General features: G+C 39.9%; 1 protein-coding gene across 1 annotated transcript in view; it reads right to left on the reverse strand.

Moving 5' to 3' along the window:
* Positions 1-22,742, reverse strand: part of PPM1H (protein phosphatase, Mg2+/Mn2+ dependent 1H) — a 130,554-nt gene that overhangs the window by 71,254 nt on the left and 36,558 nt on the right. The window lies entirely within an intron of this gene.

Here is a 22,742-nt window from a genome sequence, read left to right on the forward strand (position 1 = left end):
AGTTTGACACGTGCTTTGACAGTCCTGGGTTCACACTGGGAAAACCTGTGCAAGCTGAGACCACCACACCTTGTTCCAGCCAAGCAAAGACACCGTCACTTTGATGTAAGCATGTCTTCTTCCACAAACACTATCTACCCAGTCCTCTCTATTACAGGTTTGAGTCAACAAGTTGACCAATATTCAGAGACAGTATTTCTGCTACTGAACAAACGCTGAGTTTCACACCAGGCACGCAATGCCTTTAGAAACAACTGCTGCCTCCCCAGAAACTAATAGAGCTTGAAGGCACATCATAATCCTGACGGCAAGTCCAAGACATAACTGATTTCTTGATCTCTAACATTTTCATTACAGTAAAACTTTACACAGTAGGAAAACACCTGCTAAAGGTTGTTGAAACGAAAATAAATCAAATAACAAAGGACGGCTTGCAGGGGACTCTGCCCCAGCTTGCCCGCTCTTGTGGAAATGTCCATTCTGTGTCAACCTTGCTTAAAGGTAGTAGATTCTTTTGACTTTGGAGGAGTAATATGCTACTGTGACACACAAATGAGTATTTCTGCCTCTGATTAGAAAAAAACAGTCTCTTTTTTCTAAGGAAACATACACCCCCTGCAATTAACTGCTTTCAGAGATGGAAAGTTTCCTTACAGTGCTAAATGTCCTACACTGCACTCTATGCCCAATACCACCAGTCATTTACAAGTATTTCTCGCAAATAAACACTAATTGTGGATAAAATTATTTTATAAAACACACAGAGAGAAGCTTTTATATGCAAGGCACTTGTGAGCAATTTAACCACTCACCCCCTTGTAGTGCTTAACCTTTGGGCAATGGGAGATCAAATACAGAGATGCAATAAGCTTCCAGTCCAAAACCTCACATTTTATTGACATTAGAAAAAGCAGAAGCATATATGCAAACATAGGGGCAGGGGAGGGGGACAGACACACATACACCTCACCTCACCCAAAACCATGAATAGTAAAGCATTTAAATCAGCTGACCAACATCCCTTTAGTTTGAAATGCCACAACCATGATTAAAATATCACAGCAGCACAGAAAGTGTAGTTTTATCAGATCAGGAGCTAATCAACAGTCAGTTTAGCTGACCAGTCTCCTCACTAATGCTTCTGTTTTCAATTCCATTTTAAAAAAGACAACAGACAAAAGCAACTCCTTACAAAAATCAGTGTTTTCCTAACACTTATTGTTCCTTGCAAAAATTGTTCAAGTATTGGAGTTACCCTGGTTTCTGAGCTTTGCAATGGACTTCAGGACTTGTATGGTGAAGATGTTCTGAAGTATAACGATGAGTTAAGTTATGCACAATATGGTATCATTTTATAAAGCTCTTGCCAAGAAAATTTGTCAAGACACTGAATACATCAGAAAGACAATGAGAACAAAGCAACCTAACAGACTAACTTGGCAGTCAGCTACCACGAATGCATGGAATTGAAACTATGCACCAAGCACCTTACCAGAACAGGATATAATCAAAAGGAACCTGGCAACACTGAATACTGAGAAGACATGGGAGTTGGGGTGTCAGTGCAGTGAGGATGGGGGACTGAGGCTGTGAACAATACATTTCATTTCAGAAACCCACTGTATCTCCCAAAATTCCAGTTTTCCTTTCTCCATCAGAGGATTAAGTTTATTTTATTCCTTGCGAAGACCTGAACTTAACATAATGTCAAAACAGTTCTTACGGGTACTACCAGATAATGCAAGGTCTAGATGCCAAAAGCTGCTCCTTTCCTGACACAGGCACTCTTCTACTCCTACCTCATCACATCCCATCTCATATGCAAACCCTGGAAAGGGGTTGCATTGAAGCCCCATGATTTGTAATCTCAGAGCTTGAACTATGTGTTGGTGCCTGATGCCTAGCACAGAAGCTGGTAACATCTTCTGCTCTGCTTCAATTAACTCTGACTTTGCTGCCTTTTGAAATCTTTTTCTCTCTGCAGTTACTTAAATCCCTCCTCCAGGCAATTTGTTCAACCAGCTTTCCAATGTTGATTTCACTGATGCCTTTCCTGCTTGCTCTCCCAGATTGTAACTTACCAGGACAAAAATCACATTTAAGCTGCTTATACAAATAACAAAGCAGAACTAACAAGATATTCATGTAAGTAAAAGGTAACCCTTAATTAGACCTTAGGAATTTTTTATGGAAAAATCTACCCCTCCTTCCACAGATGAAGCGTCTCAGCTTCCTTAGATTTCCCCTTCATATCTGCTTTTCTGTCTACCTCAAAAAATAAGTTATTTTGTTCACTTTACTGATGGATGAGATAAAATGCTCCCTTCTCACACATAAATACAAAAAACACCTCTCCAAACAAAGAAAAATCTCAAATCATTTCAAATCCATTTTATCACTAATATTAATAATAAGGTAAAGAAAAAAAAATTTAAAATTATTTTTAAAATACTGAGGTCTACATAATTCTCTAGCTTTTACTCAGACATGTTTTCAAGGGAATTCTTGCTTTTGTTCTTTCCCAAATTCCTCAAGAAACTTATCAAACCAAATGATGATCAACTCCATTCAATCCCTTCCCTCCTCTCCCCTAATACCCATTTATCTCCTAGCCAATCTTTTCAAAGTTCAACCCAAATAAAATCCAATTTGGATCAGAACCTCCTTTTTTTACAGAGTTCATTGTCTCTACTGTGTCAAAAACATTGCTCAGTAATAAATAAGTATTTCTAAGGTTTAGTTTGTGGTATAGTTGTGCTAGTAAAAACATTCCACAATCTGAACAGGAGCTTCCTGAAGCCTGCACAATGAGGTGGTAGGATTTGGTCACGCTTGAAGTACCTGCATCAACCTTGATGGGCACTTCAGTACTTCACCAGACTAATCTTAAACATGTCCTCAGCTAAAAGCAAATCCTCCAGATGGAAGCCACCTAGTTTGGCTCACAATTAGCATTCTGCTGGTATCTCATGAGACCCCAAATCCCATCTGACTGAATGTAAATGTAGGTTACAGTGTGCTTCTATTCTTCATTGAACAAACAAGGCTCAAAGTCATGTGCCAAGGTCACTGATTGCAAAATCCTAAGTTTATTTTAAATGAATCAAAGCAGGCCAATTGAACAAATCCAAAACAGGCTTTGATAATAGTTTCAAAACAAAACAAAAAAAGGCAAATCCCACAAACAAACAAACAAAAAGAAGCTTCAGTCTTTTGAAGCATTTCTATTCAGCCCTCTGTGGTTTTTTGCATCAGTACCAGTACATATACTCTTTGGTTGTTTTACTCCTCCCTATGTAATGCTCTTAGATACTACATTAAGTTGTCATCAGCCAAAGTTCCAAGCTGTGCTGTAGGAGGAGAGTTTACCCAGGCATACATCTCAAATTCTGGGGGGAAAAAAAAAATTAATTTAGTCATCCAAGGACATTTATTTTTTTAACTCACCTGGGTAAAGAAAAAAAGCCCAGTAGAAATTCTGAATGATGCACAACAATAGCAGCGCACACAAAACACGCTTTTTGAAATGAAAAGACTAGGAGAGCTCCAAGAGCTTGGGAAGCTGTGCTGTAGCAGGAGAAGTGTGGGAACTGGCCTCACGTACACTCTACCTCTACCTGGCATAACAAATAAAACCTGAAAGCCTGACTCACCCCCTCAGTTTAGTTGAGCTGTGGGGTAAGTGACAACCTCCTACCACCACAGGAGGACACCACAAACCCCACGGGTTCTCCCTCAACAAGGCAAAGTTCCTCTCCCCAGTAGAAGAGAACATTTCCAGTCCCACCTTCTCTGTAAGACCTACATAAGCACTGCCAGAGCAAAGCTCTGAGCAACCTGAGCTTGTACTACATAGGTTAAGGCTGAGGCTGTGTGTATTATCTGTGCAGCCCATAGAGTTTGACATTGGAACATAAAATACCCAAAAGAAAGAGTAGCAAAGAAAGCATTTGTTGGTGAGGAATCCTCTGTGCCAGGCAGCAATGATCAGCTGAAAGTGGAAGAGGCTGAGCTAAAGAAAACAAAACCAGCTTGCAAGGACCCAGCAACAGAAAGCAAAGGACCAGTTGCTTTTCCCAAATTGATGTTTTTAGTTAGATGTCTTACAAAAGATGCTGTCAAATGCTTTTCTCTGTAAACATGGATAAGATTCCACCTTTGCTCTAATAAAAGCTGAAAGTACCATAGATATTAAAAATACATACTAAGAAAATTCATGCAAACAAGTTATTTGCTTCAAAAAAATACATGCCTTAAAAAAAAATGTTTCAATCACCAAACCAAATTTTTTTCTCTTAACCATGTCTTTATCTTTCTTCCCAAAGGAAATTCTCTAACTCCATCATTTATCCTATTAGCAGACATAGAATCTTAAATACTTATTAAACTATATAATTTTGAACATGCTCCTTGTTTCGCCATTATCAGTTTTCAGGTTACTAACAATATCAAAGCATAATACTACTAACTGGGGAAGTAAACAATTCTTTTTGTAAGAAATAACAGCTGTATTCAATAATCGCAAGAATTAAATAGTGATAACCAAGGGCTGCTGTTGTGATGCTTTATTTATTTATAGTGGATAAGAGTGATTTTCTGCAATTCTAGCATATACAAGTTTCTGAAATAAATATGTTAATGACATTCCTGCTGTCCACAAGGTGCCTTATGTACTTGGTGCAAAATATAGCCCACAACAGAAGCTTAAAACAGAGCCTATGAGCTGAAGCGAAGGAGCATTGCTTTGCTTGTAAATTGTTCCACAAGATGTCTTTACTTGGGGAACCTGTTCTCATTTGATTCACAGAAACTTCAATTTATTAATCTTGGACAAATGCAAGAGCTCTGCATTCCCTCCTTAAGGGTTAGAAAAAAACAAAGCAGGTAGTAAAAAGAGGATATATATCCCTGGGCAGTTTGTTGTGCTGCAATTTTCAATGTTACCCTACCCTGAGGTTTCAGAGTAGCAGTGGACACCTGTAGTTGTTTTGACTCTGAATTAATCAATTCATCAGGAAGCACAGAGCCCTTCTCTCCCCACTCAGCCCGGCTGGCTCCAGCCACTCACAGGAGCTACAGCCAGCCTCTCTCCTCTTTCCAGCTGTGGTACACACATGCTCCTCCACACTACATGGCATCACCTTGCATCCAACCCAACTAATAACGCAGTAGTAACCCACATGAACAAATACAACACGTTTAGGCAACAGACAATATGTTCCTACAGTTTCTGTGTTATAATTTCAAGTCTTAGAATGACAATTAAAGATATCATAAAGCTTTCATAGGAGCACTGCTGGCTTTTCTTTCCCCCCTCATCCTTTTTCTTCCCCCTCCCATCTTTTTTTTTCTCCCCTTAATGGATTAGCATGTGAGTGGATGTCACTGCCTGTTTCTGTGACACCTCATTTACAGTCTTAGATTTCCAGGTAGGTGGCTGTTTCCTCCCTTTCACCCACAAAAGATTTATTTCTGCACTGGGAATCAACTTGAAAGCGATGTTCAATCCTCCTCCTGCAGATGAAAGGCAGCTTTACAAGCAGCCTAAACAGTTCCATTCCTTCGTTACTGTAACTGTCACATTGCGTGCATGAAAACCAAAGCACTCACTAGTATTGTCCACTGCAGGCAGAAATTGAAGCCATCCCTGAACTGGTTCTCTAAATCCATGGGGCTAACTAAAACTTTCATTTTATTAAGCAAGGCAGAAGTGAATATTTAGCCATAAAATCTTGCAATGATCTACATGAAAATATGTTTTCCTGGACCAGAAATCACACATCCTAGGCCAAGTTCACTTTGGGGTCCAGCTAGAAACTACAAAACTGATAAGAACTAAATATGAGATTAAAATAGGAAAGGCATAAAAGTAAAATACCATTTATGCTGGAAATTTATCACAAATTCAGTGGTAAGTGATCATAACCTCATACCACAGCTTGTCTTTGGACTGAAGTCAATGGCATCTTGAAAGGGAAGTCCACTCTGACGCTATTTGTATGGACTTTGCAAAATGCTACTATGCAGCATATCATCCAGCTACACTTTCCAAAAAAAAGATTGAATACTAAGTGACTACAAAGAACAAAACAGCTGCAGGTCACTGTAGGAATGGAGCAAGCTTTGTGATCACTCCACATGGATAAGCATCTCTTTTTGATAATTAGCATGCAGCTATTACAGGAGAAAACCAATGGCCAGTGAGCCCCAAGCAGATGCTGAGCTAGACCCATGAGACACAAAGGTGGTTAAGCATGATGTTGCTTCAGGGCTGGGCAATCTCAGCCACAGATGGCAATATTATTTGCCAAATTCTCTTTCCTCGCTCCTGTACGAGCTATCAGAATAGGGTAAGAAGAGGTCGCAAAAGCAAAGATTAATTTGACACTGTAAGAGAACCACCGTTTCTTTTGCACAAAGCACAATGAAATTGCAGAGCATGCCAGGTCAGTCTGCTCATCATCCTATTTAAAACAACTTTCTCTGTCTGGCTGTTCAAAGCTTGCTGAAATATAAGGAAGAGTGTTTGAATGAGAACAAACAACTTTGTGTTGACCAGTGTCCTTCCTTCTAGTCCAGTTTCCACTAAGGAAACTCCTTCCTCACTCCTTTTTCTTCTTCTCACTGACAGTTAAGTTCTCAAATACTGCTAATCTGGGGGAAATGGGCCTGAACTTGTGTCCATGGTATTCAGGAAGAAGTTGCCTTGAAAGTTCTTCAAATGATGTTTCCTATATGAAGAGGGCACATTCAGTTTGGTGAAGTCAGCCTTCAGATGAATACAACTGCACAAAAAATTCTGACATTTTTATGCATTATTAGATTTTTCTAGATTTTTGTTGTTGATAAGGCAACAAATGCTTACCAGCTTTGGCTGGTGTGATAAGTTTTGAACTGCAAATTGAAACAGAAAGTATTAAAAAAACCCAAAATAGATGTGAAAAGAAAAGGAACCTTTCTACAGGAATATAATTCATCGTGGCTCATTACCCATGTGTCAATAGTCACTGTAACTTTACACATTGGAACTGACAACTCTTGACATTGAGGAACCTGGTTCAATCTAAAGCAAACACACTGTGCACATCCTGATAGCAACTTTTCTTTGTTTCCTTCACAGCCATTTTATCACATGTGTCTTCACCATCTTAGTCTTTAAGGGTGATCCTGAAAGTTCATTGATGAGCAATACCTGATTTTTGACTGCACACCAAGTTACACATCACTGGACAGTGATTTTCAGTTGCTTTTAGATGAGAAACATCTTTGGATCTATCCCTGAGCTCACATTCAAGATGAGAACCAAAGTTCTGCCATTCTTTTCCCTCGAATGCGAAGGAAAAGCAGCCACTTCCAAGTTTCTTCCCATGAGCTGTACAACACCTTCTGCATGTTAGGCTGAATACAGTCTTGACCATGAGCATCCCTCATAAGGAGGTTACAGTAGTAGAGACACTACTAGGAGATAAAAGGGCTGCATGTGAGTTGTCCCCACAGAATTATGTGACAGAAATACACAAATCAAGCTAGTTAAAATGATGAAATGGCAGGGACTGCAACTTGCCCCTAATCTCTACAGTAAGTGTCATCTGGGCCTCAGACATATTTGGTCTACCTACAAGCTCAACACTACTATTACTACTACACCACCAACTACTACTACTACTACTACACAAAACCCCAACCAAAAGTTCAATTTGAATTAAAATACTTCAGTTTTCTTGTAGACTCATAAATGAGTGTTTGCACATGGCACGGATGCATGAAGAAAACAAAAGGCTACTTCCCCCTCTTCCCCAATTTCCTTCCCGAAGTTCTACTTTCAAAAGCACATCCAAAATAAAGCCTTTCTTCATTACAGAAATGGCAATTTTATGCAAATAAAAGCTCTCTTTATGCTTACAGAGAAGCAAGTTATGTGTTTAAAGTAATGCAGTAAATCCCACACCATTAGACTACACTGCTGTAGGCCATAGTCTCAGCTCTTTCAGGTTAAGAGAAATCAAGATAAATGGCTTATACAAAACTGCTCCAAGCTTTAAAAATAAAAAAATTATCTCTCATATTTAGCATGTGTGAAGGTTAACCCCAGGAGTTCAGTGGTGACAGCAGTAATCCCTTTTATGCAGCTGTCAGCTTAAATTAGCCCCAAGCTAATGTCTGCAAGTGTGACATAGAAGGTACACGTTTCCACAGATACACACTAAGTCCTTATTCACAATATCCTTCTATAGCAGCAGGTGTTGTAAAGCCTCCACAACCTGAAAAAAAGTCACTCTGCTAATTTATTCTTTAAAGTCATTACAGAAACTGTGTATGTATGAAAGCACATATATACTAGGCAAGGGGGAAAAATAAAAAGAGAAAACATTACATACAGCTTTATTATGAGAAATCCACAAGTAGAAAATTAATTCAAAGCCACTCATATGTTGGTACTTTTTAATAATCAAAGAAAATCTATACCCTGCTACCAGGGTTTTACATTCATCAATTTTCCTCTGGGAGAACATTAGCTGGCAGGTCTGCAGGAAGGGACCACATAGAAAAAACACTACAATGACTTTTTGCCACAGAAGCCTCAAAACCTAATCTTTTACTTCTACTATTAAAATTGCTTTTCTAGACCTCATCTTTGAAACTGTTAAAATATAAGCAAAATGTTGAACCAATGAAATATCAGCAATCTTGAGCCTGAAAAATGGCAGCTACCTTAATTCTGATAGACCACATTAGAACATTTGTATATTTGTATATTTGTTCATTCATTCTGCTTGGGGCTAAAAATCAACTCCAAAATTAGCTTTCCTAAATTTAAAGTATAAAAAAGTCACAGTATTTAATGCAAAGGATTAAGAAAATATTGCAGTACTTTTACATACACTTTATATAGACATGGATACACAACTCTATAAAAAAACTTATGGTATTTTTCAGGCAAGCTATTCAAAATTCAGTTAATCATGTCACTGAAAACACCTATCTTTCATGTAATATAGGTCAAAGTGCTTCATATCTTTGCTCAATTGTTCAGCCATCACAGACACAAATTTTCAAGTGCAGTGGTTATTTAGAGTCAAAGTCAACAAAGGGACCCTGGTAAAAATCAGAACCAGTAAAAGAAGAATCACAGCCAAATGCAGAATTTCTACCCAACAGCAGCGATATAGCCAGTGTTTGACTCTGTGTGTGCATACAGCTTGGAGACAAGGGTGTCCCTTCCCACTCTATCAGCTACCTTTATCCAGAGGGAAGGTACTGAAGCTCTGGGGTCTGCACAACACGTATTAACATGGCATGCCACAACCCCAGGGGAAATTGTCCCTACAAGCTCCTGCTGTCCTTGCAAAGGGTGTGAGATGAAGGGATGTGCTCCCACACAAGAGCAGAGGAAACTCAACAAGGTTAAGGAACAGTTTTGGAACCACAGAACAGCTGAGGATGGAAGTGACCTTTGGAGATCATGTGGTCTAAATCTCCTGTTCAAGCACGGTTCACCTAGAGCAGGTTGTCCAGGACCATGTCCATATGGGAATGCAGAGGGAGCAAAGCACAAAGCACCTGCCTGACCCACTGTGTGTGCACAGGATCTGGCACCAAGTGGGAGCAGCTCAGTGACACATGGTGAAGACTAAAAAGTCATGCTTCTCCAACACTATCTCTTCTACTTGTGCTGTGCATCTGCCTCCACTGTGAATCTTACCCTTTCCAAAGTCAATAGCAAAATCACCTAAGAAACCTCAGTCCAAGTTTCCACTTGCAAATGCAACCGGCATACTAGAAACCTACAGACTGGCAAATACTTAGCACAAACATAGTAAGTAGGGTGAACATCAAATATTTTAGAAAGTGCTATGACTAAGAAGAATCAGTTGTGCCCAAAGAGGCTTAGAGATGCAGTAGTCTGGCACAAACAAACCTAAGCAGCCCTGACGTGGTAGATCCTGCACAGTGTGACCAAAGGCACTCGCAATCCCAGAGAGGTCTCAATAAGAACAAAGTCAACACCAGAACTGATTGACTACTGTAACTTATATGCAACACTCTCCATTCCTCTCAGACCACTGGGAAATTAAAATTGTGTCAAGAACTGTAAAAATATGTATCAGGGAATAAAATGAGGTATTAGGGTGTCCCTGCATCCTGCTACACCAAGAAACAACTCGCTTTCAGAAATTAGAGTTGCACAAATGCGAAATATGCATGAAGGTAAAGTGGAAGTTGTGAATTTATTAACCCCTTGACAGGATTCTAAATAAATATTAAACAATGCTATATGCAGACTGAAAAGAAAGCCCCACATAATTCAGCAGCTGAACAATTTGCTAAATTAGCAAGAGAGCTAACTTCTCAAGCAAAGGATGAAAGCAAACTTCAAGTATCTCATCTCTTGGCTTTCCCATTGTAAGCAACCTCCACCTTCACATGCCAGTGTGCTACCACACAGGGACACCTGTGCAATGAAACGATTTCTTTTTTTAAAAAAACAAGTTAACGTATTTCACAGCAAGAGTGAAGATACAGCATGGAGGCAGAAATACCAGATTTTTACAGGGAGAAGTCCTGCTTAAACTAGCATTTCTGAAAAGAGAGAAAAAAAGTTATTATATTTTATCTTATGAGTCTAGGAAGCTAGCAATGAGAAAGCGATTGGTGAACCATAGTTTAGTGTTATGTAACTGTGGACATCAAGTCCTGATATGTCTCTTAGAAAAATCCACTCAGTTCTGCCTTTGGTTTCAAGAAGACAGGCCCAGAGTACTTTCACCTTGGCACTTTCAGTAGCTCTGCATCAAGAAGCCAAGCACTTTTAATCTTCTTAGGGTTCTACATGTGTCTAGTCACCTACATGTGACTGGCTGCTACAAGCATGGTCCACAGAGGTGAGATCTAGTCAGATGTCTGTGGTGCAGACAGCTAAGTCTGCTTACTAAGTCTGGGTGATTAGCTCCAACAGAAAGAAGACATCTGGAGGCATGATTCATCTGACCTATTTTAGTTGTTTATATAGCATGAAATGTCTCTTCCTCTCCGTGGACAATAAAGCTGAGCCCAGACACTGACACAGCAGGTTGTCAGCATGTGGTGAGATGATTCCCACATAGGCACCTGAGCTTATGTGGGTGGAGGGAGCAAAGCAAAAAAACAAACAAACAAACAACAACAAAAAAGCCCAACAACTTATCTTTCAATAGCTGTGGGGTTTTTGCTATTTGTAATACTTTTGCCTCAAAATGCATCTTTGATATATAAGTCCTTTGGTATGACTAATGATGTCACCCAGTGCAGAGAACCAGGGTTTAAAGGGAAACAGAAGAAACGGGATTAAATGCAGAAAAAAATATTTTACAAATAAAGGCCAAGGACATATTACCAGATGCCTGAAAATTGGCATTATAGCTCCTGATATGACATGTGAGTTCAGCATGGTGCAACTATTTGAATGCATCTAAAACAGCTGGTGGGATTCTCAGACACAAAAGAAGATAATTGTCAATCTTATTCACAGCAATTAAATCTGTATAGACTAAAATAGGATCTATTGTTCGCCCCAAATACTGGGATTGGAGCCAGAAGCAACTTCAGTCCAACAGAAAGTTGGCAGTTTGGAAAGTGGCTGAGAACTGTGTAATTCTCTAGCATAACAGGGAAAAAACCCAACCCACAACCAGAGACCAAAGACAAGTTCTGAGACTTTTTACATAAAGAATTTCTCCTTTTCCTAAAGTACCAAGGAGATGTCAGAAATTAATATGGAAACAGATGTCAACACAGACTTATCTCAGTGTGTTCTCCACACAAATGGAAATGTATACAGTAATTTCTTCTACTGACTGAAAAGAAGAAAGCTAGGGATTATTATTGCTATATTTAGACATTTGCACACTACCCAGATATGTACTTTTGGAGTCTCTGAGCACAGGATATTTAGACAGGCACAAAAAGCTGAATAGCTCTTATGAAGAGGCCAACATCACCACTGGAGAAACAGTCATTAATCTGCTCTCAATTCAAAATGATCAACAAGTGGTAGCAAAAGATTTGCAAATCATTTGTTAAGGACAAAACTCCAGCAGCATTAAGTGATGGCTGTTAGGCTGGAAAAAGCCACAGAGAGCTGGTGGTGCCATGATCTTCAAAGTGGTGCCACAGGCTGTCCCGCATTCATAAGGTGTCCTGAGGAGACCTGAGTTCATCTAGCTGGGATGGGGAAAGTAAAGGCAGCACACGATAAATCTGGTTTCAAGGTAGCAGGGAAAAAAAAATCCCTCTAACTCAGATGAGAAAGTGCCTGTGTCCTAACTGAGAAACTGCAAAACTCAGGTTGAGGCTGGGACAGAATGTGGGACTGCGACCATAAGTGTCCTGCCTGGCAAGTCTGAGTGAAGCTTTCATCCACCCCTTGACAGACAGCATATAAAAAAAGTTTAGAAAACTAGATCTGGACTTGAAAGAATAAAAATCTGTTTAGGACTGTGATAGAACAGCCTGACAGAAGAAATGTAATGTAAACTTCCCCTAACTATAGGCTGGAAGGTGTATAAAAGCTCCCTCTCCATCTAGCCATGCCGCAAAAGACTCTATGGGTAGCTTGCTGACACATTCCGTCCTCTGCCTCAAGGATTTTCACTTCTCGCTGCAGCAGGCCCATCACTCCCACTTTTTTTTTCTCATTCACCCACCGAATACCAGCCCTCCACAACCCCACATCCTCCCTCCTTTGTCAGATCCATTTCCTGTTTTCACAAGCTCAAGTCAGATCAGCAGAGGGCTGGAGACCTCAAGCCTGGTAAGGGTGAAACACCAAGGCTGCCCCAGACAGGCAGCAGCAAGCTCTGCAATCTGGTTCACTGTGCAAGCCTGATCCTGGGTTACATCTATATTGTTATAGCTAACTGGCCCATCTCCAGTTCAGGAGGCAATGGCGTGGGCTACTCTCTTCATTCTCTCCCAGAACTAAGTGTCTGCATCCAATGGCCCAGCGCTGCCCAGGCTGCTCCTGGGTACCATCTGAAAAACTGCCAGATTACACAGGTCACAGTCATGCTGGGGACACACTAGAACAAAATGCATAAATGCACGGCAAGCACCAAAGGAAACTTTTGCTTCAGTAGTATTTCCTAGTGCAAACGCTGTCCTGGTAGCCAGAACAGGACCTGCGATGAAAGGCAGTTTATCCCAGGATGCAGGCTCAGGAATTCTCACACAGTCCTGTAAGGTCTCCAAATCTAGACACCATCAGATGAGATGTTTGACTATGCCTTTCGATTTGACAGTTTCTCAGGAACCTCACAGAACCAAAAACAAATTAATTTTTCCTATATACTTTCTTTTGAAAAGGATAACAAAACCAACTCTTATTTCACCATCCACGATCCACCTGAATCACCATTCTGCAATAAATGATGAGTACAGATAGCTACTGTTAGGTACAATGAACACCATAATTAAAAATCATTCATCTTCAAAAGATCTTTCTCCAAACCTTCAAACATGTTACATTATTCGTTGGAAAGGCTTCTACTGCACTCAAGGAAAAAATAAAGTTAACTGTTTTTCTGCAGCAAGAATATTTAGTAATACCAAATACTGTTCTGTAGTGCAGAAAAGCCCACACAGTTTTTGAACTATGTAACTGGGATCTTGGTAATAGTGAGTCACAGGAACTTAAAAAGGATGGTAAATCGGCAAATCCCACCTCTTTGTTAAGAAAATAGCACAGCATCAGCATCCCAGTGTCATGGCAAAGGCGGGATGAGAGTCATTCCTGTCTGAGCACCATCCTTTTGGATCACAAAGACACTGGCAGAGATGCTTGAAGCACCTTTAGATCCTGGGCAGCTCTGAGCCCTGGTTGTTGCCAAGTCAGCACTGGCAGTCATTCTCCTGGCTTCTGCTCAGCTCAGCATGAACATGCTCCTGGTGCTGCACCCAAGTTCCCTCCTCAGGAACTTGCAGCACTCAAGTATCTATGGAATGAGCCACACAGGCTAAAAGATTCTACAACTCAAACCTGATAAAGCTTGACCCTGCCTCACATCACATTCTCCAGTCCCCTGGCAAGTTCTTCAGGGTTCAAGCATATTCTTCCTGAGTTCTCTTCATCACTAAATACAACTGCAATGTTATGTTGAGTATTTTTTTTTCTTTTTCTTTAAACTTCCTCTGTCTCAGGTTCCTCTTATCATGCCCCTTGGTTAAAGGGATATGCTAGTGTGAGGCTACATCTCTTCCCCCAGTTTTCAGGATTGCATCAAGCCTTCTGACCCAATTCTTCAGCCTTTCTAGATGGTTCATGTGTCACCACCGAAAGACTTATTTCTCTTTTCTCATTGCTAGGAACTCTCTAGGGACTGCACCAGCCTCCTTAAAAGGAAGCTGAAGTAGGTATTTCCTACTTTAAGTCAACACTGTCCAAAGATAATGCCACTAGAAGAAAGAAAAATAAAAACTTGCAGTCATGTAGTTTTATAAGCAGCAATAAACAGAGACTTCATAGCAAACCAATATACACATTACTCTTCAACTGATTCTCAGCATTATTCTCCAGCTATACAAGACCATCTCCTAATATAAGACAATACAGCAGTTTAAAATATGTTACGCATTGCCCTCAAATTTCTTAATGCTTTGTACAATACAGTAGAATAACATTTAATAGCTTTTACATATAGAATAAAAAAAACTTGGAAGCATCTACAAAGTAATAGAACAAAAAGCAAGAAAATATTTTAAGCATGACAAACAACAGTTTAATTAAAAAATAGTATCTATATAATACTGCACCTATGTATAACCAATAAATTGTATTTTTTCTTATGCACAAATATACAAACACACACAAATAAACCTATTTTTAAAATAACTAATGAAACATCTGGTACCTTCCATCATTACACTGGGTTTCTCACTTCTAATTGACAAGATCACAACATCAATATAATAAGCTTAGAATACCCGCATTTTCCCATCAGAATGTGTTTCAAGGGTAGAGGTCATCTTCAATTGAGAAAAAGGAGATCCTTTACTCCACAGACTCAAACAGTCACAAAATATGATCATACCACCTACAGTACAAAATTAGATGGTGTTTTCTGAACCAGTTAAATCACCATACTGTCTTCATCTCTGTATTCTTAGGAGACATATATATATATAAATAAATATATATATATACACAGCCCACATGTATATTTTAAACAGGGATAAACTTATCTGGTTAGGACGTATTTTATTTATCATGCAACGATTAAGAAATACAATCACTGCAGTTCTCAGAGTGCTGAAATAAAATGCCCTACAGAATGCAGGAGTAATCAGCACAGTAATTAGAAAAGAAAGATTTGAAACACAGAGGAGTCCTCCCCTACCGGGAAGAAAATGGAAAAAATAGAAAAAGCAAGCAAAACCAATTCCAATTCCTCTGAAATATTGATTATATCACTAAGCACAAAATTCAGTCTTACAAAGAAAAGATTTTGAGTAATGCATTTCTGATCTGAAGAAATAGGTCCTTCTACAGCTGATGAATGGACAATGGTTGCAGCAGGGGCAAAAGTGTCTCCTGCCACATTATCTGCTGTTACATACCTCCCTCCTTCAACACATTAACTAAAGATTGTGTGGCCTCAGAGTATCAAACAGGGGAAAGAAGGGCACACTAACTGACCTCCTCCAGAGCAGCATGATTGTGCTCAGGCATGAGCAAGTGGCCCATTTGGGTTTGCAAAGAAATCAGCCTGCAGCAGACAAGGGCAGTAACTACATTTTTCTTCTCCCCTACCCACTGGGGGATAGTGGTGCCAGGGGGAAGCAAGGATGCCAATCTCCAATCTGACAGCCCACAGTCTTTATAATCTGCTTCTGTAGACAAACTGAAACAAAACAAAAATCAATTTCTGAAGCATCTTCAGAAGTGCCTTAGCACAGCTGTACTGTCCGTGGTGGGTCAGAACTCCAAGGCAGTGTTTTGGAGTAGACAGCAGGGAGCAGGTAGAGCTATTTAAATGCTTTACTAACATTACAACACTTTACAAAGGAACATTACTCTCCTGCTGTAGTACTGGGACCAGACACCTTCAAGTAAATGCCAAAAGAATGGCCCACTTCCTGCTTGATGGTCTTCTAGTGTACATGATGGCTGCACCAATCTCAGTAATTGCTCCAATCTCAGTTAATCACACTACCACTTGAGCTTACATAAATATGTCTCCCACATGTGTGATTCCTTTCCCTCTTGTGAAAGTTATTTTGGCTGGCACTTCTTCCCTTTTATGAGGAAAAGAGACTTTTCCAGGAAGTTGGATGCTGAAGGAAAATTGCCTGGTTTTTTGTTTTGTTTTGTTTTTTCAGTTTTGCAAGCAGTATTTCTTCTTAAAAAGTCATGGGTTTTCAATTATTAAAAAAAAAAAATTACTAAAATTGTTTAATACTCTTACTTTCACACACACTAAACTTTGCACAGTCTTCTGGATTTACTGTCCTTTTTACACCATAACTAGTCATTCAATATAAAACAAATTTCTGCCATAAATACATCAATGAGAGGCCAGAGGATTAAGCAAAGAGCATCCCATCTTTCCCATTTATATGCACATACAAAAATTTCACCATACTTATCTTTGTGACAACCGTACTTCCTGCACCCTGATTTATCTCCTACCTACCAGCACGAACTTAACTACAAGGAAAGGAAAAAAATAAATCTAAATGCTTAATTGTGCTGGTTTTCGTTGGGGAGGAGATAATTTTCTTCACATAGCCCCTAATATGGGGCTATGTTTTGGATTTGTATGAACAATAATAATATAGAGATGGTTTTGTTATTGATGAGTAGTGCTTATACAGAGCCAAGGCCTTTTCTGCTTTTCATACTGCCACACTGGTGAGGACACTGGGAGTGCATGGGAAGTTGGGAGGAGGCACAGCCGGGACAGGTGACCCCAAACTGACCAGAGGGGTATCCCAGACCATTTAACATCATGCTCAGTATACAAAATATGGAAAATAAGATGGGGGATATTTGGAGTAATGGTGTTTGTCTCCCCAGGTCATCATTATGCATGATGGAGCCTGGCTTTCCTGGGGATGGCTGAACATCTGCCAGCTCATGGGAAGCAATTCCTTGGTTGCTTTGCTTGCATGCGTGGCTTTTGCTCTACCTATAAACTGTCTGTATCTCAACCTGTAAGTTTTCTCACTTCTAGTGTTTTGATTTTCTAGTTGGTGTCACTGTAATTTTATTTTTTTTCTCCCCATTTCCTTCATCAGATAACAGATCTTTGGTACAATATACTGTGAAGTGTATGGACTAATATTTTTTTTCGGATCTGATATATTTTGAACATGACCCAAACATTTAGTAGACATTTTCCCTAGAGACGAAATGTTGCGTCCAATTAACATTTTGAATAGCCTCAATAATTAGTGCAAAAAGCACTACAATGATATTTGTATCAATTAGACTTCTGTGCTTCCAGCATCTTTATCTGCCTATGACTTCATAACGGCCTTCAACTGGGCTTTAAATATCACAATAAAAAAAATTACACAGAAACACTGTTGCAGTTAATTCTCAATAGTACACAGACTTTCAAGAATATCTTGATTAAGGTAAGACTGATGATTTTTACTACATACTAACAAAGAAATCCATTTTTTGGACATGGGAACAATACTCCCCAAACTGTTTCAATCATCTCAGGCTTTGTCCTTTACAAACTGCCTTCAAAACACAGAGAGGGTTTTCTTCTGTAAAAAAGGCAGCATCATTTTATTAACAGTCCAAAAAAGCAGTGAGAGAAGGGGATGACACTGAGCTTATTTGCTCTAAGAACATTCCCTGCTTCACCATCTCTCTGTAGGCATTCATGAGACTCAGTGGATAACAAAGTGAAATTAACATTCAGTTTGTGGGGTTGTTTTGCATAACATTTGGTATATGCCACAAGGTGAACACTCCTCAACTCAGTCTATATTGGGGTCTCTTAAACTTTGCAACTCTACTGAGCTTATCTACCTGAAGAATTACTCTTTCAAAAATAAGGAGACCACCTTTGCTTTCAATGTATTTGATGATGCCTGTTTGATCACAGAAAGGACTATTTTTGTCAGCATATGAGGGAAGAAACTATCCATCTTGTTAAGTGAAGGGGTGGGCATGCTTTCAAGTACTATCACTTCGGTCAGAAGTTAATGGAAACAAGCAACAGCTCAGGGGTACATACAGAGCTCGAGACATCTGTGTCATGCTTATTCCTCACCTTTCAGGCAGTCTGATACTCATAGCTTGTTGTATCTTTAAAAGCAAATAAAAAACTGCACAGAAGCCTGAAACAGCCTAATGGAACAAACAGCTTTTCTTTCTAGCCTTGGCAGATTACAAGAATAATGAAGTTTACAAGCTTTTGAGAGCTAAATAAAAATAACAAAAATCCACAAGCTGGCATGGGCAATTATATAAATGAACAGATGCACAGAAATCTACGTAAACAAAACAGAAGTAAAATGTTTTCCTTCTCCTATTGTGCTTGTCTGCATCTATCTCCCAGCGATGCAGGCCTATAGTCTACAACATATTCCCTGTGTGTTGATGATGTAGGATGCAGTGCCACAGGCAGAACTGCTGCTCATCAGAATATGCCAATTTATTCCTGCTTTCAGAATATATTTCAACTACCTCTCACACGTAAAATCCGAGTGCAGCTTTGTTTATATTTATATTTCTGCTGAGAGAAGATGAGCACCAGAGGACACAGCCTACAAGCACAGCTGACTCCAAGACTATCCATTGCGGTGTGAGGCTCCTGCAGGAGCTCACGTCACTGCTCGGTGTCAGTCCCCACCAGCTCTGCTCGTGCACCACAGACGAGCTTTACTGATGACACACACATCTACAGACATTTCCACTGGGAAGCAACGGTTCAGTGGTAACACGCACAGTAACAAAATCTTCCCAGTCAGATAAAATGCAGCAGAACATATGCAAGCCCATTTTGCCAGTAAAATCAGCCTCTAAATAGAGCTTTCAGATATAATGCTAGCACAGTAAGGAGGACAGACTCCTCTCCTTGGGGAGAGGAAAGTGACAGATGAATGGATATGATAATACATTAAATGTAAGGAGAGGAAGTTAGATTCTCCCCTCCCCCTGCCTCCATGCTCTACAGGTCTCTTGAAGTGGAAAATAAGTTCTGTACACTGATGCCATTTATCAGCACCTCCACACTTCCACTGTTTAACTGCATTTTTTGATTTAGAAGTACATCTCTAAATTTGAGCCTTGCATTTAACATGTATCTCTATGTTACTTTTCAAATACATATTATTAATTAGAAAGTAACCTCTTTTTTTCACATCTCTCAGATGAGACACAACTGTAAAAATACACCTTTCTTTCAGACTAAAAACAGCCTTGTTCACCTACACAAAGGCTATGCAGCCTAGGTCAAGAGACAGAAAAGTACGTCCTTATTCTGAGTCCAACCACCCCACCACTCCTCCCTTCTCACCTCAATACAAAGCTAGCTAGGCTGTTTTACAGTACACAGAGTTTCCTTCATCAGTGCTAAGACCTCCAGACAGGCAGTTTAGCAAACACACTCTTTCAGAGATGTATCTTCTGAGGTAGACTGCTCCCAGAGGGTTTGTTAGTGAAGCCAAGTTGGGAGAAGAGTTAGAGGACAAAACTGTGGTTTTGCTCCCCAGTGGCTTAGTGTACCCACATCCTCTGCTGTAACATGTTAGTGTCCTAAGGCTGAGCAAGAGGGTACTGATGCTCAGCCCATGGCAGTTTCCCAAATAGCAAACACAGGGTTTTCTGCTTTCAAGACCAGGGAAACTAGTTCTACAACTTGACATTGAATGATGATGCTGCAGATTAAACTGCTGAGGACTGTGGGGTAAACCTTCAGCAGTCTCAAAATCAGCAAAGAAGGGGACACAGGATACTTATACTTCAAATGTAGGCCTTTTTCCTACAAGAACCCAACAAAAATCTTTTTTGTTTCTTCGTATACAGTTTCTTATCCATTTACAAGTTTCCTTTCTCCCAAGTATCACTAAAAATAATTACAAATACAACATTAAATATAAACGTCAGGTTCAAATAATCCTGTTTTATAGGGACAGTTCATCACTTCAAAAAGGATTACCTCTAGGCAAAGGACTGGCAGAATGAACTCCTGACCTCCAAAGGCTCCCTCGAACCCAAAATTGAACTTATTTCTGCAAGAAACTGGAAGACTGATTTAAAGTAAGCCTGGAAAAGCAAGTGTTTTTCCTGGGTGCAGTTTCACATACCCATGACATGACCTGAGTTAACTGCTTTTCCCATGCATCCAAATAGGGAGTTCTTATTCTGCTCCCTGGGAAGGACACATGGTTGGTTTTACACAGTGCTTCTTCTCATCCCCCCCACCCTCTTCACCTCTGGCCATGTAGTAGTTAAGCCAAAGGAAGAAAGATCACAGCCAACCTTTTCATTATCCATCTTTATCTGCATACTCAGGACAGATTCTAATGAGCAGAAACCAATATCAGCAATATTTTTAAAAAAGGAAAAGCTGGCTCCCACTCAGCATCTCATTTATTAGGAGATCACAGATGTTCTTAACAAACATTGGTACAGCAGGATAAAATCAGCAAAATGAATATGTATTTGCAACCAGCACCGCACTGAAAAAGGCAACACCATTTTTTATGTCATATCAGACAAGTCCATAGAGGTTTACCAATCACAACCTGAATTCACAACAAACATATTGGTTGCCCTAGGCAACTGCCTTTTTTACCTCAGTAGAAGAGATAACTCAGGTATTAAATCAGATAAACTGTAATTTTTTGCTAATAAAAGCCCATATGTCAGGCTTTTATCATCCTAGCAAATCAAGAAATAACTATGTGGAACCAAAGGCTCAGGGTTTGGCTCAAGCAATAAGTCCTTGTAGACAGTCTTGTGAACCTGGCTCATCAGTCAAGCAAACAGGCAGCTGAGGCTTGACCACCCTCGGGGTGTCTTTGCCATCTTCTCTGATGCAGTTTACTGTGCCTGTCAACTCTACACAAGCTGCCTCCAGCCCCCTACTTGCTCACTCACAGCCAAACCAACCTCCTCCAGTGACTGATGCCAAATCAGCAGCCAACACAGCTGAGCTGCAGGCACTACACCATCCTCATGAACCTTACAAAAGACAGTCTGGTGGAGAGCACAGGCAGGCAGCTCAAAGCAGGCAATCTTAATATTACCTAGATAACACCAGTTTTTCTAAGGGAGATGCTTGAAAACTTTTCTCTCACTCACCAAATCACAAAACAGCTCAATGAGAGTACGATACTATGTCGGGCTTAGAAACCTTCTTCTGTTCCTAACTTCCTCATACCCTGATTGTGAGGTTTTGAGAAAGTTGATTCCCCTCAAGACAAACTTTCAGTTTGGGCAAAAACTGTAGCAGCAGGCCTCAGATTAGCCAGCCACAAGAAGAGTTCTGCTCCCAGTAAGGGCTCCTAAGACTTTTAAGTAAAAGTGTCAACAGACCAAACACAAAAGTCTCCTTTTCATCACCTGAAAAATTCATGCTAGAATAACATAACAGCTTGCCATTTTGTTGTGTTTCTCTTTTTGTACAATAATGTTTGTATGTACAGGAAGAGGTAATTAAGTAAAAAGTGGTTTCAAACTGTTGTTCCTTCTTGAAGTACTGCCATAACCTGGTTTCAGGAGGCAAAACTACAACTTCCATGTATTGTCTCAACAGTTTCTTCTCTACAGCTGCATTCAGTAACAGAAACCACCTGTTTTGTTCTGGTGAGATCTCAGGATGTGAGACGGTGATCGATAGGCTATCGATAATGTGAATTCAGTACTGATTAAAGACTCCAAGAGCAGAGAGAGGTACATGAATAGACAGAAATTAAAAATGTTACAAAAGAAAAGGATGCTCCAGATGTGAGTTGGGTTATTTTTAATTTTTTTTTAGGCTTAAGGTTCAGGTTTGTTGGACCCTTATCCCAAATGCTCTCCAATCTCACGATTTACAGTCCACAATAATTGGTGTGTGTGCTGGTACCTTAGCTGCTCTTGTTCACATCCAGCTCAGTGTAGATGGTTTGTTCAAGTCAGCAGCTTTGTCCCAGCTTTGCAGGCAGGTTTTACAGCTTGCAGTAAAGCTGCAGGCTGCCCTGACCACAAAACATTTACCTGGTTAGCTTTCTGCTAATTGCAGTCTGCATGTGATTGGCTTGCACCTTGATGTGGTTTCTTCACTCAGCAAAACAGAGGCTGAAAGTTGAACTCCGCAGCAGTAGCAGTGCAGACATCAGACATGGCTGTAAGGGAGTTGTCCAACATCATACAAGATTTCTTGCGTGCAACTTTGATATTAATCAATTCTCAAGATATTTTAAGAGAAAACTCTTCAATACCCATAGGAAAAAACAAGTTTGAGAGAGAAGCCATGGAAGTGGTTAGAGCATCTTTTTACCTTCCTGATCCTCACTTCAGGCAGCACCTTATTTCAGCAATTAGTTTTCAATTTCTAGAGGAGGGGATTGAGGTAAGGTGCCATGGAATGTGGCTTTGCCATTTTGCAAGCTAAGGAATTTGAACAATTCAGACTAAACCTGCATCTGTTTTCTGGGGCCTTTAATTAAAAGAACTCAAAAATCAACTCTTCCCAAAAGGCTGTACAGATGCTTAAAAAAAAGCACAGAATTGAAAGATGTGATGTTTCCAGCATCTGATA

Source organism: Myiozetetes cayanensis, unplaced genomic scaffold, assembly GCF_022539395.1.
Source record: "Myiozetetes cayanensis isolate MyiCay16 unplaced genomic scaffold, myiCay2020 scf3, whole genome shotgun sequence".
NCBI lineage: Eukaryota > Metazoa > Chordata > Aves > Passeriformes > Tyrannidae > Myiozetetes > Myiozetetes cayanensis.